This window comes from Bombus terrestris, chromosome 14 (genome assembly GCF_910591885.1).
Source record: "Bombus terrestris chromosome 14, iyBomTerr1.2, whole genome shotgun sequence".
NCBI classification, from domain to species: Eukaryota; Metazoa; Arthropoda; class Insecta; order Hymenoptera; family Apidae; genus Bombus; species Bombus terrestris.
Genome location: NC_063282.1, coordinates 9,898,228 through 9,919,505, shown reverse-complemented (window position 1 = coordinate 9,919,505; position 21,278 = coordinate 9,898,228). Strand labels below are relative to the sequence as shown.

Below are 21,278 nucleotides of genomic sequence, written 5' to 3'. Positions count from 1 at the left end.
GGTGGCATTAGTCTTTGTAGCTTTAACCAGCGATCCCTCAAACGTGGTCGTAGGGAACGAAGCACATCTTAAAGGGGAGCCTTTCGTTCCCTGAAACTTTCGCAGTGGTTTCAAGAACGGTGAAAACAATGGAAACGATGGCCACTGCTGTTCGGATCCGAAAATGGACGTCCGTGGGCTTTGATTTTATTGATGTTCGTTGGAAGATAGTCCCGCGGATGTTTCACGAAGGTACAGTCAAGAATAAAAATAAGTGAGCAGATGGTGAAAGTAGGTCTCAATGAAGCTCGGTCGGACTAATATCAACGTTATATACCTGTTTTATTTATGCCTCTTATGGTACATACGGTATTTAATTAGTAACTGGAATTAATATTTACATTTTTGCATAAACAAACCGTATTTAACTTAACTTTGTCATTTCCTATTTCCAATATCTGTCCAACTATTTTTGTCCCCGACTGTATCTATTCTTGGAAGAAAAATAAAGACGTGCCCGATCGAAGAAATCGGGAAATCCTTATAAGATTTAGATGCCCCTAACTATAAGTAAGATCGCGACGAAAGATTTGGACACACGACTAGTGGATACGTATAACTATAACGCGTTGCCCGAACAGTGAGATATGTTTTCTCGTCGTTTTCACGCACGTTCATCTGTTCTTTTCGTGGCGTGGCAACTTTCCTCCGAGGAAGTCGGGGGAAGCAGAATAAGCATTGGAGACACGAAGTTTCCAACTTTCAGCCAGTGACCAGGGAGGAATTACTTCGGAGCCATGGGAGTAGCTTTTTTACCGCTGCTAAATATTTATGTACTCCGGCACTGGCTATGCAAAAGCTAGGATTTCGCTGAAATATTTCACGTACGCTAGCTGATATATGCGGTGTTTGATTTGTTGGCTGCTTTCACGCAGATCAGATACGTTATTTTCGCGAACGAACCTAGTTAAACTATACCCTCGTTGTATGCGATAATTCGCGTATCGTGCTCGTAAAAATTATACTTGTTCGATCACGTGGAAATTGTAGGAATTCGGGGAAAGATTAATTCGTTGCTTCAAAGTATGCATTTAAATAAGGTGAATGAAGAAGTCTTACGTCGACAAAATTCGAGATAAAAATATAATACGTAGACGTAGAGACACTGCTGGAGACTATGTAGACCCGAACATGACCCGACTATGTACATAGATGTAGGTAGACCAATGTATTGTATCTGAAATATTCACATTCACAAGCATTCACATGTTGGAGAAAGTAGTTATCTCATGAAAACATTTTGTTGAATAATTTCTGGTATCTTATGAAATATTCATTCCTTCAAAGTAATATTCTATTGTTTTTATAGTATGGCGGGATACCTAGAGTATCTTCGTTGTCTTTACGTGGTAAAATATACGTAAGAAAAGAAGTTGTACCCTTTTCGAAGAAACAAGTACCATGACCAAGCATTCTTTTTCTTTTTTTCTTTTTTAATAAATCAACGAATTAAATAGATAATCGCGTACACTTTGTCCAGCTTCGATTACAATGTTTGTTTTAAATTCCAGCAAGCGAAGAGGAGGATTGGTAATCGAGTCGTAGAGGCAAATTCGGAAAAAGACCTAAAAGTTGGAGCATATCTTCAAGTACTTTGCCGACTCATAGACTAATAATGAAAATGTATTTGCATGCTAATTGCTCTACAACTATAGTCAAGGAAAATGATTTACATGGCCCCATACTTCGGGAATCATGATTCAGACAGAATTTAAATTTACATCCTGTGGCTAGGAAGTGTACATTTAACCATGCTGGAAGCGAAAGCTTGAGAATTTTAGGGAAATCTCTAGCGTCTTTAATCACAATCAAACAATAGTTGTCAAAATTTTAGATTAACATTTATATAAAGAATCTTAATTTATGCCAAATTTGAATTACAGCGGTTTAGAGTTTCTCTTATACAAAATCTATCTTATAAAAAATATTTCATACAAAGAAAATTATTTCGTTAGCAAAGAAAATTTAATTACAAAACCACAGTAGATTCTTCTAATTATTTGAAACAGAGATCGTTCGTTAGTCACAGCTAAACTGTTTGATCGCGATCCATATAATTACGAGGATCGTCCTGAAAGTAATATCCTCAACAATCAAATGACAACAATGCAAATGCATTTTAAAACGTATTGTTTATTTGTAATTTTAGTATATGTACTAAATTATGTGAATTTCTACATACAATTTCTCTTACCAATAACTCAGCCACAACTCTATTACCGTTAACTGCTGCAATTCGGTGGTGAATTGCTTTTGGAACAATTTTTACGCTTCGAAAAGCGTAAAATCGTCATCGGCGGAATTTTCAATTAGCACCGTCATTTTAAACGCGTGATACAGCGACGATATTAAATATTTAAACGGAACATTTCGACTGATGTAATTGATCCAACCTCTTTGCAATTCGAAAAGCATCTTCGAATTGAAATCACCTTTTCCTAAGCGTCTTCAGAAAAAAGCAAGATAATGAATCAAACAGTGACAGGCAATTCTCGTTACAAAAGAAGAATCGTTCTTACGCGTACGAAGAGAAAATCTCGCGCGATGTCAAAGGAGGAAAACGATATGCTACGGATGAATGAATCAGCAACAAGACTCGAAGACTTACGGTTATCGAATCAGGCGAATCTTTGTTAAACGAAGTACTCTTTTCTTCTTCCATTCTATCGCTCCTTTGCCTCTTTTATTTCATTCAAGTACTACTTTCCTCTTTCACCGATTTCACCCTTTCACGTTGATATCGTTGGAACTGATGTATGTATCTCTGAAATTACGTTTCAGCTGCTAGGGCTACATGTAAACAGAACGTTGATGGCCAGACCAGTGTACACATCGTAAATAACTGGTTCCTCAGATTCTATCCTAATATTGATAAATAAATATAACCGAAATTAGAGAAATGGAATTACAGAGATACGTTAATTTTCCTACTTTTAGAGTTTTCCAATTATAATCTAATAAATAAATGGACATTTGTAGATTCTTTTTTTATGAATTACTACTTTCTTTCATTTCATTCGCAGTCATTGAGTGACAGATTTTTCAGTTCAGAATTTTCTAGCTGGCAAATTTGAAAATTCCTAACGATCAGAGATCCGATTTCGAACATCGCGAATTTTCTAGTTTTCGGATCTTTTAATGCTTAACATTTTGACTGCCATGTTGGTCATATATGACCGACCACGGTTTCTCCTTGTGACGCCACGGTGGTCATTAGTGACCGGAGCGCTAGAACTTCTTACAATTGTAAAAATTGTATGAAAATTGACAATTAAGAAGTTTTGAATATAACCGATAAATAGAAGATACTTTGAAATAAAAAGTTCCCCATTGAACAATTAAACATTTTTATTAGAAGAGCAGACAATAAAAAACTATCAGAATAAATCTTGCATTTAACGGAACACCGTGTTTGCATCCATATTTTTGAGGGGGTAATCTACAAATATTATTATAAACACAGCTTAGAAAATAATCGTAAATGCTGCTTTATAATCATATAATTGAAGTTAGAAATGTGCACATACCTTACTATTATATATAGAATGAGCAAATACTGTTTACTAATATCTTTTATACGTTTCAACAATATATTCTGAACGTTTTGCTTACGACGAAATAACGAATGCAAATGGTTTGTTGAAATAAAAGAAGCCTTGTTATAATATGTCGCTATCAACTGTTAGCAAGGCGCAACGGTGATCACCCGTGACCACCAATAAGATAAACGGTCCAATCATTGGAGAAGAATGTTGTCTAACATCATCAATTTATTACTATTTTGCCATTATATGCTTTGAATAATAAAAAATACTCCCGTGGCGTCCTGAGCCATATCCTGAAACATGTGATTTCGGCGTGGCAGTCAAAGTGTTAAATCCTAAATTTCCAATCTATTTATTCGCATCTAGGAAACCTAGGAATCTCACATTTTGTTTTCAACTTGCATAATTTTAACTTCAGAACGTCGTAGATTTCTTGAAATGTTCAAGAATTCAAGAGGAGTAATTCAAGCTCCAGTTGTTCGAACTTATACCATTTACAAAAAATTGCGTGTTCAAATTTTTTACACGCTGCGTGCAAGTACCAAACATAAAACGAAAACACCAAAATGCACCGCTCCGATAATGCATCCACGCGTAAAACGGAAACGTCAAACTCAAATACACAAATTCGTAACAGAAAGAGCGTCGCTAACTATAAAATAAATACGTCCAAAAAGTATTGGCAGACAAATGTCGGCGGGATCTCGTTTTTTTTCCTATCCTTTTTTTTTCGTTGTTTCGCCCTTACGCCCTGACCAGCAGTCGAACTCTCGTTGAACAACCATAAACTTGTCTGGAGGCTGAACGCGGAGTGAAGTTTGGAAACAAATCGTTTTAACAAAGTGAAACGTGATCCCGATTTACGACACCGGACACAAATGAATCAGTTTTATCGATCGTGAGCATAAAGGGAACCGGACTGAACGTTGTTACGTACGGGATATTTTATGATGTAATAAAATATTCATCGCTCCTGAAGACATCTACAGACAGGACAGTTTTAATATGCACAGGCCACTTTACGATTTCACCAATTTTTCCGTATCGCGTTCGTCCATAGATCCCTGAATTGTCGATACTAACAATAAGACAGATAATAAATTCTATTGAGTACTGTGAGTATTATTCGTTATGATATCACTTTTTTATCGATTGCACGATAAGAATATTTTTTGAGGTCACACGTTCATATTTCCGTGAAAATCTAAATAACAAGGATAGAAGGAATATATGCCTATTTTGTTGGTTTTCTGATTTTTACTTTATTTACAGAATGAAAGGTAGTTGCGTTGTCAGCGGTGATATTGATTCGGTATAAGTGGCGATGGAATGCAAAATTATTCCTTCGTTATTTCCATTATTCCATGCAAATTACCAGCCTGCGTTACAGGAATCCGCAAACAAGAATTTTGCATTCATTTCGGAGTAATCCAATTTTATCGGGTTTCTCTTTGATTTCACGTACGTTTTTGCTTAATTTCGCCTGCACAAAACGCAAAAATTTAGCTCTTGTAGAAATATCGTAGCTTTTTATTCACCGTGTGCTCGCTAGGAAGCTAAAGATCCAAAGAAAATTGCAAGTTCTGGCAATGCTAGGAGTTTCTCTTCTAAACAAAACATACAATTTCCTTCCTTTGCGGCTGAAAATGTTCGTTCATTTCCGTCTGGTGAGTCTACACAGATTACGTGTTGCAGTCAGAATGCTACTTGTCGCGGACTTTCGTTGTCTTCTGCGCTTAATGATTACTGCACCTTCTACTTCCGTGTATTTTCCACTTTTATCTAAATTAGTTGCGTAGTTGACACAATTTTCCTGTTATTATCGTCTTTATTATCTTGCGAATGCAAGTATAAAATAATTAATTGTACAATTATTTTTCTAATCCTTACAAGGTGTATGATCCCAATAAATGTCTTATAATTTTTATATACATTTTCAGATTTGTTTCAAACTTCATCAACACGAGTCGTGTCTCATTACAGTTCTAACACGAAACTATGACGATTGAGGATCGCCGAACGTTTGAGAATAAAGGACTATCAACCTCACGCGTGCAATCGAGTTTCCTGGCCAACTGATTCTTGGTGTGTGCTTCTATAAAGTTTCTACGAATGTCGGAATACTTTCACGAGCCATGGACAAGCAGCGAACGTTGAAGAGTTAATCGAGCTGGTCGTTTTAAAAAGTGGACCCAGGGAGCCGCTAATAATTCACGACGCAGTTCGTGAGTGAAGAGCAGAAACTAGTTTAAGGGCAACAACGAAAGACAAACAACGAAGAAGACGGACTCTGGGCGAGTTGCTCGCCCTGCCTCGGCTCCCGAGCGAATCGTACAGAGGCCGCAGCCATAAACTCGTCTTTTCCTGGCAGGTCGGCCGAACTTTTAAGACGGACAGAAGATGGCGCACTTTTATTTCTTCTGGCGTCTCCCGAGAGATTCAGGACCTTGCAAGGAAATTGGAAAAAGAAGAGGGGAAGGAAAACCCTTAGGGCCTGCTAAGGCGTACCACGGGGGAACGCCACCTGTCAGTTACTATCTCGATATATGGACTTCCAAATTCCACTACCATAGACCATTCCGTCATGTGTGCCTTGCTCAAGGACGCGAATCTGCCAGTCCGCATTTTAGCGAGGGAAATTGATACATAGGAAAATGATATTCCTATGAGTGTGGTTTCACGCGTGCGGTCCCCTGCTCTCACGTTCGTCAACCTGTCTCTTAAGAGTTTGTAACCGGGATATGGTTATCATTCCGTAAAATCAACGGAGGACAAAAGAGACTCGTCTCGCATTGTTTCGTCAAGAAACGCCAATTTTCATAAAAGTAATAGAAGCGTATTTGTGTCTGTATTTGTTAGTGTAAAACGATTCGGTAAATTTGTTCGAGTCACGAGACGGTATCGTGACAGATGATAAAGTTACATCTTAATTAGTTACGAGATTAAGGGAACAATTTTTTAAACAGTCGAAATATGTGTGTAATTGAATAAAAATGTTCAAAATACTAGATCACACCCCTGATTCTCTGTTCGTCATACACGCAATCACATTTCCCATTCGTCCGACAGTTTTAATCAGAGCATAGGTGTTTTTATTTCTGTGAAAAATCCGGAGAGGGTTAAACGTTAAATTGACGATTCGATTCGGTTCTGTCTGTGCACGTAAGATATTGTGACCGAATACGATTATTCGAGCGTTTCAGCGCGTGTCGAAGTCAAAGAAATAGATGCCCGAGAGACAGCACCGTACACGTATGATGAGAAATCTCGGTTAGTAATGGAAGTTGTCGTACATCTATCTTTAATAATCGTGATTAATGGTTTCTTCGAAATTATATTGGTTTCTTTGTAAGAAATTCCATTGTGAATCGAAGTTATGATTAGCAGTGATCTGGAGATTTATTGTTAGGTCGTATACGTGGGGGATTTTGTTTTGTTGCAACGTCGGTGGATAGATTTGTTACCAGAACTGAAATTCCATGGTATTGTTAGTTTTATAGGAACAATGCGATATTGCTAATTTCATTTGACCGGGTTTGATTTATTCGCTCCTCAAATAGTTCTTTCCCACAGAAAGCAATTATTTCCGCCTTTTTGCGACGCGTAATGTAATTTCGAAACAGAGAATGAGATTTCGATTAGATATGTAGATATAGGACGTAAATTTCCTATAATCTCCAAGTATAAAATTGTATATTATTGTAAATATAAACGGAAGTGAGTTAGGGGATTTCCTTCGGAAAGAAAATTATTGGTCGACCGTCTAAGCTCTGAAACAATTTCAAGTTTCCCCTGAAAAGATCAGCTGTAATGTTTTAGAAATGTCGAAACGAAGTGTAACCACAAATACGTCAAATTATATTGTATTTACATTTGCGATCTAATTAAATTATTAACTTACAGTTCCATGATTATACATGGAAGTTTCTGACCAAGAGATTAGTTCTTTAAAGACAGTTTAAATTGTATTTGCGATTTCAATTACGTCGTCGCACGTTTCCCAAAGCTATTCTTCAAACAGCCGCCGAGTGTTTTTGAATCTCGGGGAAGAAAACAGCCGAGTAAGAATGGGTACAGGTGTTAATCGGTCGAAGAAAGATTCAAAAACGGTTTGGTTTAACCGAAGTTAAACCAAAGGCAGTAGAACAGCAGTCGACGTCGGGAAAAGTTATAAAATGTTATTTTATTAGCGACAGGTGTGCTGGAGCACTGGAGTTTCCTCAAGCTACGTAATTACAGCCTCTTTGCGAATAGTAGTGAAATCCATTTAGTCGATTGGCAATTATTTTCATGGAATTCTTTCATTAGAATGCAAACTGACAGAAGGTACCCTCTGTCAAGTGTTACATACATATTTAAGCCTGAATTACACGAAATCCCTCTCTGACTCTCGTTCTGAAATGAAAGGGAACGTTTTTGTTGTTGCTGATTCTTATTGATCGAAAGACGAGAAAGACTAGTTTATCGCACATTTTATAGAATTGAGAATATTACACAAAATAAATCTAATAAATGCATTTTTATAGACTAAAGGGGCGCAGCAACGTTGTTAAATATAAATTTACGAGATTTTATAATAAATGTGTTAATAAAACGAATATTTCTATTATTACAGTTGATTTTTTTGGAATATTCAGAAGATCAGAGAAAATTGTTTTATTGTCCTTGATATGCTCTGCAACAAAGAAAGGGTGAGATATGACATTAAAAATGTCGATATAGAAGAAATTTAATTCATTAACCAAACTATAATTTCGCTTAACGTCGGTACAGGATGATTTATTCGGAACCGTCGGATGCGCAAACTTGCGTATTACACGGTGTAAACACGTTTCACGTATTAGAAGCACGTTTTTGATGATTTAATTTCGTGAATCTAGAGAAAACTCAGTGTTTCGCTCTGTGTGGCACACAGTTTTGCTTCAGCACTGCGTGTTACCGGGAAAAATTAATTCTGGTACGGGAAGGTTCTCTGTACATGAGAAACTGTTTTGCATTTCATGTATGCAATTCTATCGCATTCTCGTGAAACTTAATTTTATAACAATTTCCTGCAAGCATGTATAAAATTCGTAATTGGAAAACCGTTGATTACAGAGCGTGGCACATTGATTCAGCCTTTCTCCTCATTTCATATTTTACATTTTTGTAAATTCAATCTCCTTTCGTTTCCCTAAAAAAAACATATCATCTCATTCGATATTTAATAATCGAAACATGCTAATCCGACCGTTTTGCTCTTCGAGTTTCATCTCGTGCCAGTTTTGTGGAAACGTAATCTAGGTGAACGACTACCGAATTTCGAGCTGGAATTTTTTAAAATAGACAAAGTTTGGCATTCGTTCCACTCGTAATTGAGGAAGGATTTGAGGTTGAAATCGATTTCGATCGGAGTTATATGTGCCTGTTGTTTGCGATAGAGATACGCAGAAATGTCTGGCAAGTTTTTACGTTCGTCTCGAAAGTCTCTTAAACCGAAAGCTGATTGGATTCGTGGAAGAATGAATGTGTACGGGGTTTATGTTTTCTTGTGTTACAAATTCTGTGAACCTCTTTTACGAGAATTTACTAACATTCTCGATTATACACCGAGGTCGTGTCGTGTTTTAAGCGACACGGTATAAACACGCATATAGAAAAACTTGGTGATTCATTTATACGAAAGATACTTTATATTTGTAGGCCATTAGACTAATTGGATTGTAAATCATTCATTTATTCCTGGAATAATTTAAAGAATAAGTGACATCAGAACAAAAGTTTGGACAATTTAATTGTCAGAATTAAGACATGGTAGATACATTGTTTAACGTATAAATTGATACATCCAAGATACATATCGCTTCGTTTGTTTGTAGAGCCATCAGAGTGGGCGAAAACTTTTGAAATTTTAGTTATGTGAAAAACTCATATGTCCAGTATCGTGACAAAAATCTCACGTTATAAATGGCAAAGATCTAGTCAAAATTTTCTCAACTCTCTTAACAAATATCCCAAACAATCTAATGCAGTATCTTCTTTTAGTTACCAATTGATATGAAATTCAGAAATTCGTTGAAGATATAGACTTGTATTTTTATAATCAGCATGATCGTTGATAAGAAATAATCGTCGGTGAATTATTATATTCTCTGCAGGTAATCAGATTTTCATTGTGTTGTTAACCGTAACGGTATCACTGGAGATAGGTATTTAAGTATTTCAATGAATTTCTGTGGATGGTGAAAGTAAATTACGCCGGAGCTTCCAAAGTTAGAAGCAGTTAATTCAATAACCCTCTTTGGCACGTATAGACACAGAGCATTATATCGAGAGTAGACGGAATTGCATTGCAATCGGACCTGTACTGAACGTCCCGGGGCATTTGACGCAAATAAGCAATTTGTCGATGGACCTGTTAGCAGTTCGACATCCGAAATTTCCTTGTTCCGGCCGAAATGTTATTAATCCGCGCGAGGAAGTGTCGTCCATTGATTGCTCGTCTGTGTAAACTATTGACGACTATTTCGCTGTACTTTTGGCGAGGAATGCATTTTCCACGTAGAAATAGAATTACATAGAAAACAGAGTAAACGTAAATCGTTCACAATATTATCGACTCCTCTTTATGCTACGTATTATATTATTAGGTCGTCCAGAAAGTTTCTTTCGTTTTATAGAGAAATAATGGATGCACAACATTTTTCGTTTTATATTATTTTATCAAATTATGTATGATCCCTTTTGTTCTATCAAAATAAAGATCACAGCCTTTGACAGATTAGGTTTCATGTTTGTATAAGGATGCGTTGTTATAAAAGACGTGTTTGTAAAAGAAAGACACTTTTCGGGCAAGTAATATTGTACTATATAATATTGTACACACATACTACATAGGTACTACACTTCTATGTTAAATACGTACTATGATTGAACGTTAATCGTTATGCTAAATGCATAACACAACACATACTCTAGTTTTATATCAAATAAGTTGATTAGGAAACTCGTAATTCATAAAACTTGTAAAATTTCATTCGTTTTGTCATCAAAGCTGTCGTCTACTGGTTGGACTGAACTTCACTGATACCTATTTCTACCACTTGTACACTTGCTTTTCCTCCATTGTATATGATATAAACATGTCGGAAACAGAACAAGTGTATGTTACAACCCAATAGGATACTTGTAGATTAATTGCAAATGTATGTTTGTTTGTTGCAACGTACCTGCAACCGCTTTCTCTTATCTAACTAGATTAGTAACTCGTATGTGTGCCTGGAGAAGATTCGACCGTAGAATGTGCGCAACATGGCTGGTATAAGTTTGCGGTTAACAGTATAGAACTCGTAGAGATAATCTCAGAGAAGTTGATTGACTCACGAACGTGCACAGTCTTCCTAGTTAACTGGAGCCGGTGTACTACCACAAATAGATTCGAACTAGCCACGAATGGATGCTGGCTTAAACAGAATTCGGATATAACGTCAATTCGAAAATAAATCTACTCGAGAATGCATCAACTTCTCTCGGAAGTTTGAAGTTATCACAGAGGCTAGAGCGAGCCAGAGGTAAGGCGTATGTTTAGCTTAGTAAACCGTCGTATAATTGTTCCTGCATTTTATAGCAACGAATTGGTAATCGTGTTTGGTACAGACTGCTAATGCATAAATACTATTCTATCGATAACAAAGATTAACAATCACACCTGTCATCAACCTTAGGTCAGATGCAGAAGATTGACATGTTACCGTGTGATAATGATCGCCACGACCATATATATTCCTTTGTTTTTCTACCAGGACCAACAAAAACGAACATACGATCGCAGTGGTATCACGCGATAAAATGTGGCTCGCGTGCGTTCACGGTTAAGCTAGCGGCGGACAAGTGACATTTTACCGTACGACAACGCTGCGGTACCGTTGCAAGAGCGAAGAAATAAGGTTCTTCTGTCTCATAAAAGAAGGATACATACGTTTTCTCGCTCTTCCAACCCGCCGCCATTGCGGCAATTTACCACAAACCGTTCGTCCGCATCGGGCCTTAGCCGACTTATCGTAGCGACAGCAAGTACGCGGTATTACCAGAAAGTTTCCAAAAAAGCCTCCTATGTAACGCATAAATCTCTTTTCGGTTTCTCAATGCGCGTTTTTCACGCAGTATCGGGAACAGTTGTGCTCGCCTTAATACCCGCTCTAAACCTCTAACTGCAAGATTATGCTCGGTTGTTGGTTAATGGTTTCTTGCGAATGCACAAGTAGTGACAAGGGAAAAGTTTCAAGAATCCGTCAACACATCTATTCCACTGGGATTATGGACTTAGATAGTTGAGAGACAGATTTTCTGTTTCTCGGTGGAATTTCGTGTATATTATATCGCGCTATGTATTTGATGTACTAGTGAGTTACCATGACTTTTATTCAGGATCTCGCGCGTCATTTCTTTTATGTATGTCACGAGACCTGTCATTTCTGTTTCTTTGGATACTTTTCTTGTGCCATAGTATCTGCCTGTATCCAGGATTATTCTCAGAAATCTGTTTCCTAAATCCTTTGCACGTTGCGAATATAGATTCTGACCGCCATCCCTTTGGCTTACATGCCACAGACTAGGACTGATCTTGCGCAAGCTTTGTACAGCAATGTTTCTTGTACTCGAAGAGCAGAGGAGTTACCCTTTACGATTAGTAGGATATAGGAATGTGTATAGTTTTTGCAGTTTCGTTCAGACGATCCTAAATCGTAAGTCTCCGTGTGATTTTATAACCCGGTACAGTACCTAAATATTTGATGCGTGATCAGTTGATCGACTGGTTTTGGACGGTTAATGGTGGTTGGGTATTTTTTCTACAGAGCATTATTGTCTCTGCTTTATGCTTGTTTGTGTTTAGTTTCCAGTGAGTTAGAAAATCGATAACCTGAGTTAAGTATAATATACGCATAAATGCCTTCTTCTGTACCGCTTTTATACGCTTAAACCGAGCTAGAAGCGCGCCAATCAACGAAAGTTTACAGAATGCACATGGCTTGAAGCGACATCAGTCAGTTAAAGTACAGAGGTTGGGGAAAAACGTCGTCGCATCGCTCGCATCGCGATAAGCTTGGTTTATAAATTCCTGCATCGATGCACGACAGATATTTTTAACTGGACGATAGGTCCTCTTGAAGACAACGTTTGAAATATCTGAACTCGAGAAGCAGACATTCTCAGGTAAGGGAGATATCACCTATTTAAGAAAACGTCCATTGTAAGATGGATTAACTCGAGAATAGGTTATTTTCCCAATAAGTCCTTCACGAATTGATTGTAAAATTCACTAATTGGGAGTTGGGTTAATTCAAACGCTTAAGTTAAATTAAAGTTATCCAAAAAAGCTGAACTTTCTTGTATATATATATATATAATTTACTAATAGTATGTATTAAATTAGCACATAGTTTTTTCGAAAGTAATACATTTTCTCTATTTTCTCCCATTATTTCAGGCTTTTAAAAGAATCAGTTTTTCAACCGTAATCTATTCATCTTTGTGCTTTTTACTAATCAAAGAACTTCTGATCAGATATGGTCCATGTATTCAATTACAATGACATATCAATATAAACACATGCACGTTGTGTATCACATGTATTAGCACGTGTATCCTGTGATAACAATTAATCAACAATTCACAAATAATTGGTAAGATTATATGATATGTTATACTCATAACAAATATAATGTTACATTATCCTCGGCTATAATTATTTTAGATCAGTCTCGTCGTTACGTATTCGCACTTTAATAATTCTACTTGTGAGAGCTTGTGACGTGAGCTTATCTTCACTCGTCTTATCACTAAGCTTGTCACCTGTTATTAAACAGGTTATTTGATATTAAACCTAACTTGTTATTAAATTTAATATTCATTGATTTCTATCAACATCGATAACTTGCAACCTCTGGCTTTCAAACTTTTGCTAACTAAATTTAGTTCAGTGGTACAAAGAGATTCCAGTATTTTCTGGTTTTCTCACACAGGCTTAGGGTCGTGAATTCCTCCGTCAACGTGCAATCGATCGCAATCTGGTCGACAGTAGACACTCGTAAAAATGCGGAAACGTTAGTGAACGCTGGACAGTCTGCTGCAAGGTCGGCGACGACGTTTCTCACACGAAGTTCTTGAACCTGAGCGCTGCCGTAAGGAACTACTGTCACTCGTTACCTACCGACACCGAGCCTCTTCGAATCCATCGTAAAAAGGAACGAGGATGGATCACTCGTGGACCAGGGGACATTGTTACAGCGTCGAGTTTTTTTACAAGTTTATGGCAGAGAAAAGAGCACGGATCTCATTATCCTGATGTATCTTCGCAGACATCTGTACGTGATAAATTTCTCTCTCCCTCTCTTACCCTTTGCCTTCCGTCTCAAACCGCCTTTTCTTTGTTTTTCTTTGCGTTTCTTTTTTGTTTTTCATGCTCCTTAACCAGAATCATGGCACGAGATTTTTTTACTTAAAAAATATATGTTTGCTACGCAAAGACGTGTATATGTGCTCCTCGCATAAGAGCAATTTTAAAATAGGCAAGTACGATATCCTATCAACCAATTGGGTATTACCAAAGCTCCCTCTTCATTAAATCAGATTATGAAGTTTTCTTGAAATTATTTACATCAAAATCGATATTGTAACTCAACGGGTTCCAATCTGGGAGGCGTCAAAATTTTTTAATAAAATATTAATTTCCATACCACAATATCTACCAATAAATAGAACTTCAAATCGTAACCTACGTATATGTTACAGCCTTGTTATTATTCTGTAAATTGTAGTTTCCAGTTTTTTTTTTTTTTTTTTTTGTAATAAAGTTATTATTTAAAATGTATCTATATTATTATATTTATTAAAAAAATAAAAGATAGGGAGGTGCAAAAAAATTTTTTTTCGTGGAGACGTAGTAGCATAAAGATTGGAAACCGCTGGTATAATACCTAAAATAGCGTAGACAATAATTTTAAAATCGATATTTTCCAAGAGAGCTGTCGTCGATTTCCAAATAAGATAAATCATGAAACGAAAATTCTTCGCAACATCGAGGTATTAAAGAAATTTGAATTCCACGAAACACTTTGCAAATTTAATTAGGAGTTGTTAACTATAGAAATTTATTGATTGATACGTTATGTAACTTTATCAATTATCGACTTAATTCTGAGATTCCCGTTTATGTCCAAAGTTTCTTGCAGTTTCTTTTAAACTGGATAGTTCGCGAAACAATGCGAAAAGAAACAGTAAATTTTAACTTTTTGTCGAGCTGAAAAGAAAGCCTCTGGCGATATACCATAAGTTTCTCCTCCCGTTTGAGTGTTGACCATGTACTTCTAAGCATCGTTAGTAATACCAAATTTGAAAGAAAATATTCTCGTCTTCGTATTACGTTTCTTAGGTCGCGTCGTTCTACCTGCTTTTCCCAAAAATAACTCAACTTTCATCTTGTATTCCGCGATACAGCAAGAAAGCATAATTACATTTATCTTAAATTATACTCGCAGTGAGCGTTCTCCAAATAAAACAAATCACAACGAGAAGAAGTCTCATTTGAAGAAGTGACATTTTATACATTTTACGATTTAATACGACACGGTCTATATAATTAATTAAATAATCTTTCTAGGTAATTAATGAAACGTTTGCCTTTTTATCGTCAATAACTAAATTACGATGCCTCGTAATTCTAATTAAATTGTAATGCCTCGCAACGAACAAGAGAGACACTCAAAGAAAATGCGGTGGACTAGTCAACAATATTGTTTGATCAAATATCAAATTTGTTTAACGCTAACTCCGAAAACATTGAAATTAACGGTCAGCAAATTTATTCAACGAAGTGCAAGCGTGCCACGCAAGTTTGCGGGTTCATCGTAGAAAATTTCGTTATTACATCGAAGCAATTTCAAGTCGAGTTACGAGTAATTAGTGCAATTAACTTATTACACGCGATCCTCGGCTGCGGACTAGCGTCATTACCACAAAGACACGTTGCTCTATTCCACGTGGCATTATTCATTGTCGTTCAATTACGAAGAACCGTCGTTTAATTACAACGGAACCGTTGCTATTGGCGAAATGTGTAAAACACCGTGTACGTTATATTCGCTACGTTGCACAGAGTCTACGGATTGTTTTCTGCTTTGCGAAGCGCTGGACGTGGTTCGAGTTAAACGATGCAAAATATTCGATTGTCAGCTATATTTTCATTTCATTTCTTCCATTCTTTCCACTCGTGTCCCCTATCTCCCCTCTTTTTTATTCGATTTGGAATATTTAATTATTAAGTATAAATTTTGTAACGAAAAACGTGTATTGATAAAGTGTGAAACGTTATATGTAGACCGCGGAGTTTCACGCACGTTCGTATTTTAAAGAGTGAAAAAGGCTAGACCCTTGGTAAAAAATTATAGCACTATACTCTGGATATTTTATACATTTTTCCGCGTTCCATGTGTTCCGTACAATTTTGCAATTTCAAATTTTTTACAAACGCATAAAAATCCGCAGTCTAGTTACGTGTTATACAAAAGCAAAGAAACATGCATGTATAGTTTCGAGAATCTAAAAGGAGACTATTTAAAAATTCATTGCACGTTTTAGGGGAGTGAGTCGCGATCTTCTTCGGAACACAGGAAGCGAGAAACTCGTTAAGTAGTAATTAAAAACATAAACACGAAAAGAAGATTTAATACATATTAAGTAAGCAATTAATTCGCTCGAGAGAGTGAAATAAATACAGAATCACGGAAAATATAGTGTTTAAAAAATGTTCATTCATTCATTTACTTTCATAAAGACTTCTTTCAAATAAAACGAGAATTATTATTCGATAAAGACTGTGCCCTACCGTTCACTTCTCTTCCTCTTTTTAAATACATTTTTAATTTACATACGAAACAGGAAGTTCAAAGGGCAGGAAATGGAAAATCGGAATAAAACTTTTCAATAGAATTTTTTCTCTCACGATTTCTCTGTAGAAGGGACTGTATGTTCGCATAAATGGAGCTAATATAAATTAAACCATCGAACAGAGAGGGAACAGACCTCTGTCGAGTTTTTCAAATTCGTATTTTCGCGTGTTTCAAATTTTCCAATGTTTCACGATCATATTTGACACCTTCCTTCTGCATGAATGGTATTTCTTCGCTGACGTTTTACTATCGCATCCACGAAATCTGGCTTCACATTCGAACATTCTAATTGATAATTAATATCCCGATTCCTTGAGTTTAACTTACAAAGCTGGACGAAATCTGTAAAGGATCATTATCCCAGGGTTACATCGATTAAAGATAAAGTTTAATTGCAGGCTTTGGAGACGCTCGAACAGTGGCCAGTAATTGCACTTGGAATGGAGGTGGCGATTACCTCCGTTCGATTATAAAGCGCTGTGAAATCCATTGTAACTCTGACGATCGTTTCGTTGTCAGCGTCCAGTTAGCGCGAAGGAAGATTGAACCAAACTGAGATTTGTAGATCCAGGCAAACGAATCTGCTCCCTGTTTCTCGGGCTCGCCTTTCTAGACGTGCTTGCTCTTGATACAATTCCTTCTTTCGTTTTCCTTAGCCTCGGGCTTTCACTAACTACGTATCCACAGCGAGTGCAGCTTTGTTTTCACTTTAGTACGAATTAATTGCACGATACTTGGATAAAAGGAATAGTTAACTCTAAGTACAGTTTTCTTTGTTTTTCTTTTTTTCCAAATATCTTCTCCTTTGCGATATGATGTCACATGATTGCAAAAAATTGATACCGCAAGAATGAAACATACTGGCGAGCAAACGTTTGATTGGAAAATAATGGCACGTGCAAATATTTTTTGTAGCCATTTTTATAGCTAGTTTTTGCAGTCCATGTAGAAGGATCCTCTACGAAACGATGACAGCACGAAATAATCCGAATAAATGTTTGTTGCATTGGAAAAAATATTCGATTTAACAAAACTGCTTTGCATACGCTGTACCTTCCATTGAAAATGATACTTCGATGCTTCCCTTATCAGATTAATATTCTCCTTTTCGAACGTAAATAATATCCTTTTGCATACGATCGATCACATGTTTTTCAAGGATAATAAGCAGTAAACTTTACGCCGTTAATATAAATATCTTTTTTACCAATTCCGTACCGGCGATAGCTTCAACGCTGCTATAAATTCCAGCACGAGCTTGAAACCTGTCGATGAAATAGATATGACTCCTGGGCGTTCTCTTGAATTTTGCATACCCGACTACAAAACTTTGCTGCAGCCGCGCGTAAATATGCATGGTTTCGTCGAAAATCTAATTAATTGAAAAAAACGTTAGCTACTGCTGTCTACTCGTGTTTCGCTAATACACAGTCCGTTATAAATTAATTATCATTTCTTCCAGCACAAGAATAATTTCCATAATTTAAGAAAGATGAATAATTTAGCATATTGACGTACATAAATTCTGCAGTTTCTTCAAACTTCGTAACACTGTAAAATTAAATAGACAGAAGAAAGTAAGACGGAAAATATTAAACAAATCCTCGGCATTCTCTTTCATAAACGCGACGTTAAAAAATGGAATCCAATAACGTGTAGATGAACTGAAAAAGATCACGGATGAGTTATTACGTTAACGGAATGTTGATCCTCGATCGGTTAATATCCATTTATACCTTTTTCTCTCTCTCAGCTAGAGTTAAAAAAGATTAAACAGAAAGTTGCAAGTCTAGTCTGTATATCTTGCGAGTTACTCGAAGCTACAAAAATTCCTTCTGCTAGATATTTCAATCACACACAGCCATGAGTAAAAAAGTTTTGTCATTATTGTATCGACGAAATAAATTCGATGGCTGAACGGAACACAGGTAATTTAGCAAGTTCTCATGATTGGCAGCCGAAGCCCACGGTGTAGGGACATTATTGGGGAGTGGTGGTCGAAGTAAATAATCCTCCAACTTTTGCTTCTTGGGAAGGGAAAAGCTTTTCTCCTTCTCAAGTGGCGTTTAATTAATGACAGGGAACCATCTTGATGGGAAAAATCTCGATGAAGCGGAAGACCAGGCGATGAAATTCGGCTTTAGCGTAACCTTGTTAAATAGGAATCCAATTTCAATGACTTCCAATATCGGAAGATTATAAAATTTGTAATCGTTAGTAACAGATCGATTTCACCTTATAACATTTCGCTAAAAACAGAAATACGTAAATTGCGACGAAGAAAAAATTGTTGACTCAATCTATTTCGATTGAAGTTTTTATATTTTTAATGGTGTGCAACTGTATAAACTATTTTTCTCAATTGCAGCACCAGATTAAAATTATTTGTACAAAAATCATTTCAATTTGATGTACAACGCTTCCTGGAGCAAGAGTTTTTACGCATAATTTCGTAACAAATTCTGTGTGTAAATTACGAATGGAATTCGAGGTAAACAAGTATTTTTCTCTAGAAACACAATTTGAGCGGTGAATTCGTATTTAATTTCTCCGATTTTATTGTTCTTTTGAATATTCCCAATCGATAGCAACAACGGCCACAGGATATGACTCTTTCTGTAAGCATACAGCCATTTATCCGTGCAAATTAATGCATTGGAAAACTAAATAAATATTTTTCTCAAGTTGAGCGAAAAATCATGTACCGTTGTATCGATTTGCTGACTGTTTCGATTTTCGCGACGAGTTGACGATTCGGTGAACAGAATATATTAGGAAATCTACCATTACTATAGTAGGGATGATTGTAACAAAATATAAAAATAGCTGTATTTAACAATGGAATATAAATAAGGCAATCAATATTGACATTTTACTACGAGACAGGAAAATCAAAATACTCGTGATTTGAAATTTTTGTAGGCGTTTAAAAAGTAAAGGAATAACAAACGAGAATGAGTAATACAAAACATACATTTAGGCGTATTTAGAGGTATAACGCTTTTCATTGCAAGAAATTTCGTAACGATAGTCACGCTATGAGACTCGCTACTTGTTGTCCGTTGTTTGAATGCACGGTATTATAACGTCACGTTTAACAAAGAGCCACGTCCAAGCAAACAAGATCTTTGCATAAGTAAACTTCAGACCTCAATTGGTTACAACAATAACCGCTAAATGGTATAAATAATTTTGGAAAAATATCTAGGCATATATATACATGTCTATATACACATTCATTAGATATAATTGCTGTTTTATATTTTTCAGAAATGCTGGAAATATAGTCAACAGGTCGTAGAAAACGGCAGTGAAGAGCGGGAAAGTATTGAATTTCGAAATCGAGAGGCAAACTGGAAACTCGGTTACAAGGGCAATTCAGCCAGTTGCTTCGTGAAAGCGGCACAATTCCAAAGAATTTCGCTGAGCAGAATCGCGCCAAAAGGAGGAATTCTTAGCGAAAAGGCGGCGGTGAGGGAAACGGAGGTTAGAAGTTGCCCGTTCACGTCTCTTCGTTAACCCGGATATCCGCTGTATATCCCTTTCTACCACCTGCGATAATTAGCCCGAACAGAGACGTTTTTCCATCCGAAAGACAACGTGACTACATTGTTTGCACCAGAAGCTGCTTTAAGACATCCGGTGCAACCGCCGGCAAGAGGTTGCTCGTCTGGAGCGCGTACAAGTCGTCCGTTAAACTGCAAAACTTTGAATATGCTAATTTCACGGCTAATTCTAATGTTTCCGGGAAACGAGGCCACGGATGAAGAAGTGGCTGGTGCAGGAGGCGAAACGGGAGGGATGAAGCGAAGTCAAGACCCAGGGGTTGCGCTGCATGGCCAGCTAATTACCTTTCGTTCGAGTGTGTAACGAAGTATTAAAGAACGAGCGAGCAAATGATCGCTAAATTCTCGAGAAACGCTTAATGATCCCTTTTCTATGCCTCAGGGATAGATGATTGCTTCTGCGTACCTAAACAGACTGAAAGCTTCGCTCCCTTTCTTCCAAGAGGTTTTCATTCCGGTTCAAAGGACCAGGAAGGAAGGGAGAAGTTTCAGAAGGCCAGATGTTCCGGTATTGGTTGATTTATTGAAAGGGAAGCTGCTGGGCCAGGTTTGATTTCAATCCCGCAATCTGACGCTGCCGATTGACTACGATAAAAGAAGATAATACCAGATCTCGTGGAAAATTCTGCTCCGTTTCTTACATCGCTGATTTTTCGATACCGTGCCACGTGTATCGTTGATTTTGATTAATAAAATTCGCACACTCATTGATATTTGACTACATTTGTTCAATTTTGTGCTATTCAATGAATTTGATCAAGCGCAACTGTGTAGCAATGGACGAAGACGAACGCGAATGCAAAAGTACAAAGAATATCAAAATCTTTGTAAAAATATCAATTTGCACAAATATAATTCAGGAAAAATGTTGATAAAAGAAGTGTTTAGGCATTTTAAACAGATATTGGAATTTGCAAAATACGATAAATCCTTATATGATTAAATTATCTCGTTCAAAGAAACATACGAAAAGCGCAACTTTACGCGGGAACTAGTCAAATTTCATAGAAAATTGAGTAGTACGCTTTAAATTCCACAAATATCATTGAAAATCACGTAAGTTCCAGTTCGATTCATTCGTGGCTGCAACACGTTTCTAGCTTCAATAAAATATTTAATCCAGGATTTGCTAGACTTTTGATTAAAAAGGATTTTATGGCAGATGATTGGACCAACATTAATTCTATGCCTGTTGGACTAAT

General features: G+C 36.8%; 1 protein-coding gene and 1 long non-coding RNA gene across 2 annotated transcripts in view; one reads left to right on the top strand and one right to left on the bottom strand.

Annotated features, from left to right (window-relative positions):
- LOC100646390 (zwei Ig domain protein zig-8) overlaps positions 1 to 21,278 on the bottom strand; it is a 460,535-nt gene that overhangs the window by 356,798 nt on the left and 82,459 nt on the right. The window lies entirely within an intron of this gene.
- Positions 12,596 to 20,787, top strand: LOC125386329. Its single transcript, XR_007226377.1, has 4 exons — positions 12,596 to 12,776; positions 13,051 to 13,246; positions 13,586 to 13,927; positions 19,781 to 20,787. It is a non-coding gene; the product is annotated as an uncharacterized LOC125386329 (long non-coding RNA).